The 15,529-nt window shown below is 46.1% G+C and overlaps 1 protein-coding gene and 1 pseudogene across 2 annotated transcripts in view; both read left to right on the top strand.

Moving 5' to 3' along the window:
• Positions 1-15,529, top strand: part of LOC147800271 (scavenger receptor cysteine-rich domain superfamily protein-like) — a 46,983-nt gene that overhangs the window by 20,650 nt on the left and 10,804 nt on the right. The gene's annotated exons all lie outside the window — the stretch shown is intronic.
• LOC147800272 (uncharacterized) lies at positions 936-2,418 on the top strand (annotated as a pseudogene).

Raw genomic sequence — 15,529 nt, 5'->3', positions numbered from 1 at the left:
AATGTATACCGGTGATTCACAATGCAGTGCGCCATCAAAAGGTTGTCCTGTAGAGGCCGTTGCAGTGCAGTGCATTATGGGATAAATAGTCAACACAGTTTCATTCGTTAACTGTGCTGCTGGCGGAAAACTTGAATTTTTCCGAATGTTCGTTTATCTTGGTTGAAAATTCTATTTGTGTGGCCCAAAGTCACAGTTTTCACAAATCGAAAGTCTCCTGGAGAGTAAAACCTATTGACGCGTGTCCAAACAGTTTTTCGAAGATTGTCTGAGTTCATACTTTCCTATGACGTGTATGTGGGGAGTGCATGCTAACTTGATATCGTTCGATATCGTCGATCGGACAACAGAATTTAAGGACTCCAGATCTCAAATTTGTTAACTTAAAGTGGCAACAAGCTAGTATGAGGGACACAGAGCTAATAGTGCATAAAACGTTTGTGAAATTGAATGCCTTCACTTTCACTGAACAGAGCGTGTAGCATACCCTCACAAATGTGGCGCGCGGTCGCGTGAGCCTCAACATGTCACTAAAGATTTTTAGTCTCTCATTTTTTCCCGTTTTTTGTTTGTGTTTTGTTTTGTTTTTTTTTTGCTTTTTGATGGATAATTGTTGAATTCTACAAACTACGAAATTCCCACACGATTGCAAGTTGTTTCTGTTACAGAATGGGCCTTTCAACTTCAGAAACGCATCAATTTTTGACAGTTATAGGCCGAAATGTCATGGTGCATCTTGTACGATGAATTTCTACAAAACAGTTGGGGTTGCACACACCAAATGCAAAATCGACAATATTCAATTTGAGGCAAAATAAATTGCAGCTTCAAATAATTTATCACCGCGGAATATTGGAGGCTCTTGTCACTAAGTTGGTCAGTAGTGTTTACTTTCGGTTGCTGGCAAGGTGATTTAATGCTTCGAACTAGTTACTGGCGTGACCTTAAAATGGTAGTAGCACTGGAGAGAGTTACTCCCGGTCACTTTTGCTTGAGCAGCCGTGGCGTTTGGTTGGAAGAGAGAAAATCTGTCTGTTTTGCAAAAGTAATTTTGTCAGTTATGCCCCGCGCCAATTCCAAGCGGCGGGCTCCTTCTGGGCCGACGGATGGAGCGAAGCGTGCTCGGAGGCGGCCTCGCAAGTCTTCCCGTCAAGATGCATCGGTGGTTGCGGCCCTTGCAGGGTCTAGTGCACCGCAGCTTGCATCGCCCGGTCCGGATACCACTATTATACCGTTGGCTACGGTCGGAATGATTCCAGACAGTGTGAGTGTTGAGGCTACCCATGCAACGCCAGCGCCCGCTACCATCAGTCGGCCTGGAGGGAGCTCAGCGCAAACTTTGGAGCCGGGTAAGTCCCCTGTTGCTACTCCTTTTGAATTAGCCCCGCAACCTTCCATTTTCACGCCGTGGTGTCGGGAACTTCAGCACCAAGCACATTGTCAATTACCTCCTTTTCCGATTCGAATATGCCATTAACTAGCGTCTGTGACGATCTCGGGGCCGCGATTCCTTAACATCTAAAAGACAAAATTTGGAGGGGGGAGTACGTAGAATTCGGAACCTTGTTGAAGTCGTCGCGCGGCACCGGCTTGGATAATTCCTTTGACGAGACACTTTTTACAATCGGGTCCAATGAGTCCCCACTTTGACAGATTCGTCCCCATAAGCAGGCTCCGCGTATTACGTCTATCAAGCAGTGGACGTCAGCGTTTCTAGTTTTTGCATCTGTGTATTTGTTGCGCCATCCTACCCATGCGCGTTCGTTACTGAAGTACGCAGACACTATTCGCTCGGCAGCATTTCGACATGTGGGGTATGGTTGGCGCGAGTACGACATCCAGTTTCGATTGCGCCAGGCGCGTGTGACGTCGCTCTCTTGGGCAACTATTGATGCCGAACTTTGGCTGGTGCTGCTTGGTGCGCCCGTTTCGCACCAGCATAATTTTCGTCCGTACCAGCAACGCGAGCGTGCCCCCTCCACTGCCACCAACCCCTGGTCCGATTTCGGGCCGGGTCGGCGCCCAGTCGCCGGGGTTGGTCAACCTACATGTAACGACTTCAACCGCGGTCAGTGCAATCGCCCGTTGTGTCGCTTCGCGCATCGCTGCTCCACCTGCAGGGCATTTGGCCACCCCGCAACCCGTTGTCGGGGAAACTCACAGTCTTGCGTCTCAGCACGGGTGCCGGCAGCTGGCATCAACCCTAGTCAAACTAAGTAGTATGCTCCCCTTTTTACGGGCTTACCCTAATACTCAGGACTCCCACTTTTTGCAAGAAGGTTTTTTTTGTGTGCAGTTTCCGGTTAGGCTATTCAGGTCCCAGGGTTAGTACCTCTGCTCGTAATTCTGCATTTGCTCGCAAACATCCCAACATTCTGCAGTCAAAAATTGATCGTGAAGTTGCTTTGGGTCGCGTTGCTGGCCGTTTTTGTCCCAGCCTCCTCCTCATTTCCGTTGTTTGCCTATGGGCCTGGTGCCCAAACAGACTCCTGGTGAATTTCGGTTAGTCCATTATTTGTCGTCCCCTATCGGCAAATCGGTAAATGATTTCATTGATCCCGCAGACACCACCGTTTCAAACACGAGTTTTGATATGGCGATAACTATGATCGCAGGTTTACCACGCAGTGCCCTGATGGCTAAGTCGGATACTAAATCGGCCTTTGGTTTACTTCCCATCCATCCAAACGATTTCGATTTGCTTGGTTTTTCCCATAACGGCCAATTTTATTTTGATAAATGCATGCCTCTGGGTTGTGCTATATCCTGTGTTACGTTCGAGCAGTTCAGTACTTTCCTTGAGTACTGTACTCGTAAGGTGGCCGAATCTCCTTACATTGTGCATTATCTGGATGATTTCCTGTTCGTTGGGGCTAGTTCCCTGGAATCTTTCAGAGTAGTTTGTCAGCGATTTGGGGTTCCCATCGCGGAAGAAAAAACCGAAGGTCCAGCTACGAACCTCACTTTCCTGGGTTTAGCGATCGATACGGTTGCACGACAGATCCAAATCCCGACTGATAAGCAAGTTGCTTTACAAAATACGATTGTGAGTGTGCTCGATCAGAAGAAAATCACGCTGCGCAATCTTCAGTCCCTGCTAGGTCGTCTCAATTTTGTTTTAAGGCGGTAAGACCTGGCAGGGCCTTTCTCCGTCGTTTGCATGATCTAGCTAGGGGTATCTCCAAACCTCATCACAAAATTCGCATCACTTCAGGTGCACAATGCGTGATATAGCTAGGGGTATCTCCAAACCTCATCACAAAATTCGCATCACTTCAGGTGCACAAGCAGACTTGCTGGCGTGGCAACAGTTTTTGTCACATTTCAGCGGAACGATAATGTTTCCGGATTCGGTATGGTACAATAGTGACCAATTGCACATGTACACTGATGCTTCTGCTGAAATTGGTTTTGGGGCTTACTTTGCTGCGCACTGGTGTCAAGGGAAGTGGCCTGAGCTTGTAAAAAGTCAGTCCCTTTCTATTGCCTGCTTGGGGTTATTCCCCTATTGTGCTAGCGGTCCAGCAGTGGGCTGTCCCATTGAATAATAAACGTGTGATATTTTGGTGTGACAATCAGGCTGTAGTTAGTGTCATCAACAGACAAACGTCCAAATGTCACTTAATGATGCGTTTGGTGCGCCGCCTCGTTGTGACATGTCTCACATACAATATCCAGTTTCGATCTCAGCACGTTCCAGGCCTGGATAATGGCATTGTTGATGCTTTTTCACGTTTTCAGATGACCAGATTTCGTCATCTCGCACCCGCTGCAGACCGTGATATGACCCCCTTGCCTGTGGAGTGTCTTCAGTTGGAGGTCCAGAGTCTTTTGCATGACGCAGTGGCCCCCCGCACGAACTTGTCCTATCAGAGGGCTTGGCATCTTTTTCAATGGTTTAGTCAAACCCATGGTTTCGACGCCGCGCACTCCCCCTCCCTGCTTCAGATAGTTCGATTTATTGCATTTTTGTCGGTATTTGGGTATGCCCCCACAACGATTACCTCTTACGTCTCGGGGGTTTCCTCCAATTTGCAGTTAATGAGTTATCCTGATTTAACTAAGCATTTTCTGGTCAAACGTTTACTGGAGGGATGTCGTAGGCGTAGTAGTCGTCGCGACCGACGGCGCCCTATCACTTATGATATTTTATGTCTTATGGTCCCAGTCTTGCAGGCCGTTTGCTCGAGTAATTTCGGCTTTTCCGAATGGCTTTCTTACTTGCGTTTTTTGGGTTCCTTCGCATTGGGGAATTTACTGCCCAATCCCACCAATCTTTTAGCTCGTTGTGTTGGTCTGATGTTACCGTCAAAGACTCCCCTTTAAGGGTCGAACTTATCCTACGTCACTCGAAAACAGATCAATATGGCCATGGTTATGTAGTTTCCATCCCAGCCGCGTATAGCCGGCAAAACATTATGTGCCCCGTCCGGGCGACTTTGTCCTATCTTGCCTGCTCCACATCCCCCCGTGGCCCGTTTTTGTCACATTTCGATGGGCGTCCTGTCACGCGTTACCAGTTTGTCGCGGTACTCCGTCGTGCCCTTGAGTTTATAGGGCTTTATGACGCCAGATTTACCTCTCATTATTTTCGCATAGGGGCAGCTACGTCTGCAGCTATGGCAGGTGTGTCTGAGGATGTTGTTAAAATTTTGGGGCGTTGGAAGTCTGGGGCTTACCGACGTTACATTCGGATTCCCCCAGCTATTTTCCATTGAACGCTACATGTTGTATTAACTTATGTACTTTGCTCGTGTTTTGTTCCGATTTTCTTTTCATTTTTCGTGTGAGAATTGGCCCCTGCCAAGCCAACTGTGTGGGTCATTGGGGACGGCTCTATGTGCTGGTGTGCTCGGGTGGCGGGGTCATCGCCCTGGGGACAGCGTCTTAATCGGCTGGCCTATATCCACTGGATGGGACGGCGAAGACTCCAGATGTTCCAGTTCTCCGATTTCCTGTTGGAAGCGTGGTCGGCAGTTCCGATCTTACCTGACGTCGTCATCCTGCAGTTTGGCGCCAACGACCTGGGGCTTGTACACAAACATTTACTGAGTATTCTATCACGGCAGTGCATCAATTTGACCGGAGAAGCACTGCCGCATACTGTCATTTTTTATTCCGAGTTACTGCCCCGCCAAACTTACCCTCACGCCCTAAAGCAGAGTTCCCTCGAGCGTTATTTCGAAACTCTCATGGGGTGTTATTTGGAACCCCCAGATCCAGTGGTCGTCCGCGGCGTTATTTCATGCGGACGAATTTCATTTGACTGATGATAGTTGTTCATTCATTCTCGACAACCTCTACCGAGCCCTGGCGCCATATTGTTTGCCTGTTCCATCTCCCCTTAATACCACCACCTGAGGTCTATTTGGCGGCGGTCATGTTGCCGATTTCATTCAGCAACAAGCCCGTTTGGCGTGAATTTCATTCATGGACCGCATATTGACCTCGGTTTAAAGGCACTGTATTCTTATTTACGACACTTAATGGAATGTGCCGAAAGGAAAGGCCTGATCCCTTCCTTTGTCGGGGGAATCACTAGATTATTAAGGGCCAAATTAAGAAAAACAATTCGTACTCACTAATTTCTGCCGTTTGACATAAATAGCTGTAAGTGGTTGTTGAAAATGCTCATTAGTTGCCCATTATTCCTGCAACCCAGTGTAAGCCCAAGTCGGGCCGCACCCCGTGGAAATTGGTGTCCGATCCCAGCGTTTGATGGCTGGCCCAAAGTTATTGTATGCTGGAGTAAATCCTTGCTAATTTGTTCATGAAAGTTGGGTATTTTTGCATTCTGCCAGTTGTAATTGCTGTTTGAATTTGCATATCGAAGGCTTTGTACCGAGCAGGTACATTCTAGTATTAATTTACCGCTCCATGTGCTTTGGGCGGAAACAAATGCTGATATGATAATTGCTTTTCATACATTTTTGCTGGTAGCTCTATGTATTTGCTGATATATGCTGCTGTTCCGCGTAACCAGGCTCGGGCGGGAACAATCTCTGTAATTTTTGCTGAATAGCTACACTTTGCTTGGAACGCAATGTAAGATCCCACATATTTGTAATGCGAGTCAATTGAGAATGTACATTGTTACAGATATTTGGGTTCTAAAATTGACGATCACCTGAGGTGGGGGAACAAACAAAGGCTACTCTACTGAAGTGTAACCAAAGTTTGTATTTCCTCAGAAAACTTAAATCTTCCATGTGGAGGCGATGATTTTGCGTTTGTTCTATTCCTCTGTAATTCGGAGTACCACAAACACAGGATACCACGGTATGGTGTAACAATGCGAAATAAATACACAAGCTAAGCTGCACAGAGCTAAGAAACAAGTAAAATCATAAATGATGACGTCGATCTTGATCAGATATGTAAAGAACGGGCACTTGCTAGGGCAGTTAGTGCGATTGTGACCGATTACTCTCATCTATTGCATGGTCATTTAAGCCTATGGTACAAATAACATTCGTTCACTTTTGCTCTTTCTTTCAAATCATCAACCATAATTTTAAGCTAAGAAGTGGGCGCAGGTGGCAGTCGATCATGGCCGGAACAAGTCGCTTTTCCAACTCGTTTGCTCCTCACTCTATCCAGCTTATGAATGATGATAGAATCTTTACTTTTTGTTGCTGGGTTGTCGGTTTGGTTTGTTATGCTATAACCTAACGATGAATTTTTTTCACCGGTGAATGAGGTCCTTTGTTAAGTTGTTTAAATTTCTCTTTGTATTTATTTGTGGGGTTGTACTTCATGTATATTTGCACGCAAACGAAGTACTGAATTTAAAAATTGGATAATAAATCAAATGAAATGGAATTAATCTTCATGATCTACTTCTAATCGTCATAGAAGAGACTTGTTCTGTTGTAAATGTAACATATTCTCTCTAATTCTATAATTCCAGGAGCAATTCGTCTGAGTGGCGGTAGAAATGTAAATGAAGGCTGGCTTGAAGTCTCCCATGACAGTGAATGGGGTAAAGTGTGCAGTGATTCATGGGGATTGAAGGAAGCTACCGTGGCTTGTAGGCAGCTCGGCTTTCCTGGTGCCATCAAGGCTACATATGACATTTCTTACGAAACTCAGACAGAGATGTTTCACCGATATGAGATTAATTGCACTGGTTCTGAAAGTAATCTTAGCAGTTGTCAGCATGTAAGGACGGACGTTATTGTTTGTGGCAAGAACAAAGACGTTGGTTTTGTGTGTTCTTCAAGAGGTAATTAATAAGGGAATAAATATGTGCCTGGCCGGTGTGCGTTTAAGACCGGCTCAGGAGAATGGACGCAAGCGAGGGCATTATCAGCGTTCGTTCTCCTCAGCAAATTTGCAGCATGTGCTCCATGCTGTCCCCTTTCCAATGACGATTGTAACCATGCAGTCAATTCATATGCATTTTTACTCGTTGTAGGACTCTACTGTCATGAAAAAATAAACACTGATGTTTTGTTTTCAAAAAGCATGAACTGGCCTTAATTAACACTGAATAAAGTTCCGTCAAGTGTATATGTAATATTCACTGCATCCTTATTATAACAGGGAATATTTTTAAAATGCTATGCCTGGCAATGTTTAAGTTTTGTACATTGCACAATACTGCCTAAAGTAATAATAATTACAACATTTAAGTCCCCTGATTTGATTTGTCGTTTAAATTTCAACATTACATTACAGTTCGTTTGGTGGGAGGTTCTAGCAAAAACGAAGGACGTGTAGAGGTGTACTCTGGTGGTTCGTGGGGAACCATATGCGATGATCTTTGGGATGTAAATGACGCTAAAGTCATCTGTAAAGAACTTGGTTTTGGACAAGCACTTCAGGCTTTTCCAGGGGCAATCTTCGGACACGGCCAAGGCCAGATAACGATGGATGATGTTGAGTGCGTTGGTGATGAAAAGACGGTATTTGAATGTCAGCACAACAGGTTTCACAACTGTTTACATTTTGAAGATGCTGGCGTACAGTGTGAAAGTGAGTACATCAGTGAATTGTTTCTTTTTGATGATTGTCGGAATTGGCATTTTATACACTGGAAACGGACCCCTGTGAAAGTAAAGTGATAGAACAACATGATGATAAAATCGGATAATTGAACAAAGATGCTGGAGAACAATGTGGTCAGTCCGGACTGTCCTACATTTTACCGCTATTAAAAGCAGAATACCAATTGTTGCAAGGCATTGACAGTTTTAAAGGTAGGTTCATACTATGGTAATTCCCCCAGAAGAAAATAGGGAATTTTTATCCGAAAGCAGAACTGGTATACCAATGGTAAACGTAGTAATCACCCTGTGAAATTATTTCGTCTGAAATGTCCTCGTTGATTAGAAATCAATAAAAGTATGTTGAAAAATTCGAATCTACAAAAGTCGCTTGCACTGGTTTCCAGTGACGAGATTAGGGTTGCCATGTTTGATCCTAGTTGTCAGGGGCACGAGAAAACTGTGTTTGAGTGCGAAAACATCAGCCAGAGGTTGCCCAGTTGCAGACATTACTAGATACCACAGGCTGTTGGCGTACATTGTGGTTAGTCAAAGACAGTTGCCAATCTATGGGGTACACGGGGAAGGTCCTCCAGAATGTCAGTGCCACCCAGTTGGCCCCTTTTTGAAATCTGTGAATAATGTTAAGTTTATATAGCTATGCAACTGCAGCTTATTTTTCGTGGTCCCATATTGAACAAATGTGTGCATTCCTGGATGCCAGGTCATAGATGCGTGCTCAGAAGTACCACGCATGCCTCGAACTGCAAGCACTACCACCGTCAACCAAAAGAGACCGTTGTGTCTGCCATCACCAAGCGTCTCAAAGTCTCTTTTTTAGCAATTACCTGTACTTGGGGTATACCGAGAACAAAGATGCTGGAAAACAGTGTGGTTAGTCTGGGAGAAGATTTGAATATTTGTTGCTACTGCGGAAAAATGTATACCGGTGATTCACAATGCAGTGCGCCATCAAAAGGTTGTCCTGTAGAGGCCGTTGCAGTGCAGTGCATTATGAGATAAATAGTCAACACAGTTTCATTCGTTAACTGTGCTGCTGGCGGAAAACTTGAATTTTTCCGAATGTTTGTTTATCTTACTTGAAAATTCTATTTGTGTGGCCCAAAGTCACAGTTTTCACAAATCGAAAGTCTCCTGGAGAGTAAAACCTATTGACGCGTGTCCAAACAGTTTTTCGAAGATTGTCTGAGTTCATACTTTCCTATGACGTGTATGTGGGGAGTGCATGCTAACTTGATATCGTTCGATATCGTCGATCGGACAACAGAATTTAAGGACTCCAGATCTCAAATTTGTTAACTTAAAGTGGCAACAAGCTAGTATGAGGGACACAGAGCTAATAGTGCATAAAACGTTTGTGAAATTGAATGCCTTCACTTTCACTGAACAGAGCGTGTAGCATACCCTCACAAATGTGGCGCGCGGTCGCGTGAGCCTCAACATGTCACTGAAGATTTTTAGTCTCTCAATTTTTCCCGTTTTTTGTTTGTGTTTTTGTTTTGTTTTTGTTTTGTTTTTTTTTTGCTTTTTGATGGATAATTGTTGAATTTTACAAACTACGAAATTCCCACACGATTGCAAGTTGTTTCTGTTACAGAATGGGCCTTTCAACTTCAGAAACGCATCAATTTTTGACAGTTATAGGCCGAAATGTCATGGTGCATCTTGTACGATGAATTTCTACAAAACAGTTGGGGTTGCACACACCAAATGCAAAATTGATAATATCCAATTTGAGGCAAAATAAATTGCCGCTTCAAATAATTTATCACCGCGGAATATTGGAGGCTCTTGTCACTAAGTTGGTCAGTAGTGTTTACTTTCGGTTGCTGGCAAGGTGATTTAATGCCTCGAACTAGTTACTGGCGTGACCTTAAAATGGTAGTAGCACTGGAGAGAGTTACTCCCGGTCACTTTTGCTTGAGCAGCCGTGGCGTTTGGTTGGAAAAGAGAAAATCTGTCTGTTTTGCAAAAGTAATCTTGTTAGTTATGCCCCGCGCCAATTCCAAGCGGCGGGCTCCTTCTGGGCCGACGGATGGAGCGAAGCGTGCTCGGAGGCGGCCTCGCAAGTCTTCCCGTCAAGATGCATCGGTGGTTGCGGCCCTTGCAGGGTCTAGTGCACCGCAGCTTGCATCGCCCGGTCCGGATACCACTATTATACCGTTGGCTACGGTCGGAATGATTCCAGACTGTGCGAGTGTTGAGGCTACCCATGCAACGCCAGCGCCCGCTACCATCAGTCGGCCTGGAGGGAGCTCGGCGCAAACTTTGGAGCCGGGTAAGTCCCCTGTTGCTACTCCTTTTGAATTAGCCCCGCAACCTTCCATTTTCACGCCCGTGGTGTTGGGAACTTCAGCACCAAGCACATAGTCAATTACCTCCTTTTCCGATTCGAATATGCCATTAACTAGCGTCTGTGACGATCTCGGGGCCGTGATTCCTCAACATCTAAAAGACAAAATTTGGAGGGGGGAGTACGTAGAATTCGGAACCTTGTTGAAGTCGTCGCGCGGCACCGGCTTGGATAATTCCTTTGACGAGACACTTTTTACAATCGGGTCCAATGAGTCCCCACTTTGGCAGATTCGTCCCCATAAGCAGGCTCCGCGTATTACGTCTATCGAGCAGTGGACGTCAGCGTTTCTAGTTTTTGCATCTGTGTATTTGTTGCGCCATCCTACCCACGCGCGTTCGTTACTGAAGTACGCAGAAACTATTCGATCTGCAGAATTTCGACATGTGGGGTATGGTTGGCACGAGTACGACATCTGGTTTCGATTGCGCCAGGCGCGTGTGCCGTCGCTCTCTAGGGCAACTATTGATGCCGAACTTTGGCTGGTGCTGCTTGGTGCGCCCGTTTCGCACCAGCATAATTTTCGTCCGTACCAGCAAAGGAGCGTGCCCCCTCCACTGCCACCAACCCCTGGTCGAATTTCGGGCCTGGTCGGCGCCCAGTCGCTGGGGTTGGTCAACCTACATGTAACGACTTCAACCGCGGTCAGTGCAATCGCCCGTTGTGTCGCTTCGCGCATCGCTGCTCCACCTGCAGGGCATTTGGCCACCCCGCAACCCGTTGTCGGGGAAACTCACAGTCTTGCGTCTCAGCACGGGTGCCGGCAGCTGGCATCAACCCTAGTCAAACTAAGTAGTATGCTTCCTTTTTTACGGGCTTACCCTAATACTCGGGACTCCCACTTTTTGCAAGAAGGTTTTTTTTTGTGCAGTTTCCGGTTAGGCTATTCAGGTCCCAGGGTTAGTACCTCTGCTCGTAATTCTGCAGTTGCTCGCAAACATCCCAACATTCTGCAGTCAAAAATTGATCGTGAAGTTGCTTTGGGTCGCGTTGCTGGCTCGTTTTTGTCCCATCCTCTTCCTCATTTCCGTTGTTTGCCTATGGGCCTGGTGCCCAAACAGACTCCTGGTGAATTTCGGTTAATCCATAATTTGTCGTCCCCTATCGGCAAATCGGTGAATGATTTCATTGATCCCGCAGACACCACCGTTTCATACACGAGTTTTGATGAGGCGATAACTATGATCGCAGGTTTACCACGCAGTGCCCTGATGGCTAAGTCGGATACTAAATCGGCCTTTCGTTTACTTCCCATCCATCCAAGCGATTTCGATTTGCTTGGTTTTTCCCATAACGGCCAATTTTATTTTGATAAATGCATGCCTCTGGGCTGTGCTATATCCTGTGTTACGTTCGAGCAGTTCAGTACTTTCCTTGAGTACTGTACTCGTAAGGTGTCCGAATCTCCTTACATTGTGCATTATCTGGATGATTTCCTGTTCGTTGGGGCTAGTTCCCTGGAATCTTTCAGAGTAGTTTGTCAGCGATTTGGGGTTCCCATCGCGGAAGAAAAAACCGAAGGTCCAGCTACGAACCTCACTTTCCTGGGTTTAGCGATCGATACGGTTGCACGACAGATCCAAATCCCGACTGATAAGCAAGTTGCTTTACAAAATACGATTGTGAGTGTGCTCGATCAGAAGAAAATCACGCTGCGCAATCTTCAGTCCCTGCTAGGTCGTCTCAATTTTGTTTTAAGGCGGTAAGACCTGGCAGGGCCTTTCTCCGTCGTTTGCATGATCTAGCTAGGGGTATCTCCAAACCTCATCACAAAATTCGCATCACTTCAGGTGCACAATGCGTGATATAGCTAGGGGTATCTCCAAACCTCATCACAAAATTCGCATCACTTCAGGTGCACAAGCAGACTTGCTGGCGTGGCAACAGTTTTTGTCACATTTCAGCGGAACGATAATGTTTCCGGATTCGGTATGGTACAATAGTGACCAATTGCACATGTACACTGATGCTTCTGCTGAAATTGGTTTTGGGGCTTACTTTGCTGCGCACTGGTGTCAAGGGAAGTGGCCTGAGCTTGTAAAAAGTCAGTCCCTTTCTATTGCCTGCTTGGGGTTATTCCCCTATTGTGCTAGCGGTCCAGCAGTGGGCTGTCCCATTGAATAATAAACGTGTGATATTTTGGTGTGACAATCAGGCTGTAGTTAGTGTCATCAACAGACAAACGTCCAAATGTCACTTAATGATGCGTTTGGTGCGCCGCCTCGTTGTGACATGTCTCACATACAATATCCAGTTTCGATCTCAGCACGTTCCAGGCCTGGATAATGGCATTGTTGATGCTTTTTCACGTTTTCAGATGACCAGATTTCGTCATCTCGCACCCGCTGCAGACCGTGATATGACCCCCTTGCCTGTGGAGTGTCTTCAGTTGGAGGTCCAGAGTCTTTTGCATGACGCAGTGGCCCCCCGCACGAACTTGTCCTATCAGAGGGCTTGGCATCTTTTTCAATGGTTTAGTCAAACCCATGGTTTCGACGCCGCGCACTCCCCCTCCCTGCTTCAGATAGTTCGATTTATTGCATTTTTGTCGGTATTTGGGTATGCCCCCACAACGATTACCTCTTACGTCTCGGGGGTTTCCTCCAATTTGCAGTTAATGAGTTATCCTGATTTAACTAAGCATTTTCTGGTCAAACGTTTACTGGAGGGATGTCGTAGGCGTAGTAGTCGTCGCGACCGACGGCGCCCTATCACTTATGATATTTTATGTCTTATGGTCCCAGTCTTGCAGGCCGTTTGCTCGAGTAATTTCGGCTTTTCCGAATGGCTTTCTTACTTGCGTTTTTTGGGTTCCTTCGCATTGGGGAATTTACTGCCCAATCCCACCAATCTTTTAGCTCGTTGTGTTGGTCTGATGTTACCGTCAAAGACTCCCCTTTAAGGGTCGAACTTATCCTACGTCACTCGAAAACAGATCAATATGGCCATGGTTATGTAGTTTCCATCCCAGCCGCGTATAGCCGGCAAAACATTATGTGCCCCGTCCGGGCGACTTTGTCCTATCTTGCCTGCTCCACATCCCCCCGTGGCCCGTTTTTGTCACATTTCGATGGGCGTCCTGTCACGCGTTACCAGTTTGTCGCGGTACTCCGTCGTGCCCTTGAGTTTATAGGGCTTTATGACGCCAGATTTACCTCTCATTATTTTCGCATAGGGGCAGCTACGTCTGCAGCTATGGCAGGTGTGTCTGAGGATGTTGTTAAAATTTTGGGGCGTTGGAAGTCTGGGGCTTACCGACGTTACATTCGGATTCCCCCAGCTATTTTCCATTGAACGCTGTATGTTGTATTAACTTATGTACTTTGCTCGTGTTTTGTTCCGATTTTCTTTTCATTTTTCGTGTGAGAATTGGCCCCTGCCAAGCCAACTGTGTGGGTCATTGGGGACGGCTCTATGTGCTGGTGTGCTCGGGTGGCGGGGTCATCGCCCTGGGGACAGCGTCTTAATCGGCTGGCCTATATCCACTGGATGGGACGGCGAAGACTCCAGATGTTCCAGTTCTCCGATTTCCTGTTGGAAGCGTGGTCGGCAGTTCCGATCTTACCTGACGTCGTCATCCTGCAGTTTGGCGCCAACGACCTGGGGCTTGTACACAAACATTTACTGAGTATTCTATCACGGCAGTGCATCAATTTGACCGGAGAAGCACTGCCGCATACTGTCATTTTTTATTCCGAGTTACTGCCCCGCCAAACTTACCCTCACGCCCTAAAGCAGAGTTCCCTCGAGCGTTATTTCGAAACTCTCATGGGGTGTTATTTGGAACCCCCAGATCCAGTGGTCGTCCGCGGCGTTATTTCATGCGGACGAATTTCATTTGACTGATGATAGTTGTTCATTCATTCTCGACAACCTCTACCGAGCCCTGGCGCCATATTGTTTGCCTGTTCCATCTCCCCTTAATACCACCACCTGAGGTCTATTTGGCGGCGGTCATGTTGCCGACTTCATTCAGCAACAAGCCCGTTTGGCGTGAATTTCATTCATGGACCGCATATTGACCTCGGTTTAAAGGCACTGTATTCTTATTTACGACACTTAATGGAATGTGCCGAAAGGAAAGGCCTGATCCCTTCCTTTGTCGGGGGAATCACTAGATTATTAAGGGCCAAATTAAGAAAAACAATTCGTACTCACTAATTTCTGCCGTTTGACATAAATAGCTGTAAGTGGTTGTTGAAAATGCTCATTAGTTGCCCATTATTCCTGCAACCCAGTGTAAGCCCAAGTCGGGCCGCACCCCGTGGAAATTGGTGTCCGATCCCAGCGTTTGATGGCTGGCCCAAAGTTATTGTATGCTGGAGTAAATCCTTGCTAATTTGTTCATGAAAGTTGGGTATTTTTGCATTCTGCCAGTTGTAATTGCTGTTTGAATTTGCATATCGAAGGCTTTGTACCGAGCAGGTACATTCTAGTATTAATTTACCGCTCCATGTGCTTTGGGCGGAAACAAATGCTGATATGATAATTGCTTTTCATACATTTTTGCTGGTAGCTCTATGTATTTGCTGATATATGCTGCTGTTCCGCGTAACCAGGCTCGGGCGGGAACAATCTCTGTAATTTTTGCTGAATAGCTACACTTTGCTTGGAACGCAATGTAAGATATACTTGCAGTTCCGCGTCACCAGGCTCGGGCGGGAACAATCTCTGTAATTTTTGCTGAATAGCTACACTTTGCTTGAAACGCAATGTAAGATATACTAGCTGTTCCGCGTCACCAGCTTCGGGCGGGAACAACCTGAACTGTGTCAAGTTCAATAAACGGCGGCTCAGGCCAATCGACACAAAAGTTGGAATGCGAGTGTCCACCTGTCCCTGAGTTCAGTTCTCTGGTCCTGTGCATGCGGGGATAAATAAGTTTTGCCCATCTTTTCCCATTAAATGGTTACGCTCTATGGAAAAGAAATTAATTTTTCGCGAAAACAACAGTTTAGTTGAATTTTGCCAAAAGGAAATCATCATGATGATTGATTTCAGTAGATTTGTAAAAAAAAAGATACACCAAGTTGTAGGCATCCCATAGCCTTGAAGATCTTGCCCAAGAAACCTGGAAATTAAAAAAACTATGGTTTGCTTAGCGTTTGTCTTTTCGTGAAAAAGGGGACGCAATGATGATGGAACTCGGCATTTTACTGCAGCTAGC

This window comes from Acanthaster planci, linkage group LG01 (assembly GCF_054643075.1).
Source record: "Acanthaster planci isolate LZ-2023a linkage group LG01, COTS_SCS, whole genome shotgun sequence".
Lineage (NCBI taxonomy): Eukaryota > Metazoa > Echinodermata > Asteroidea > Valvatida > Acanthasteridae > Acanthaster > Acanthaster planci.
Note: the sequence above shows the minus strand (reverse complement) of the source record. Positions and strands in the feature narration are given on the sequence as shown.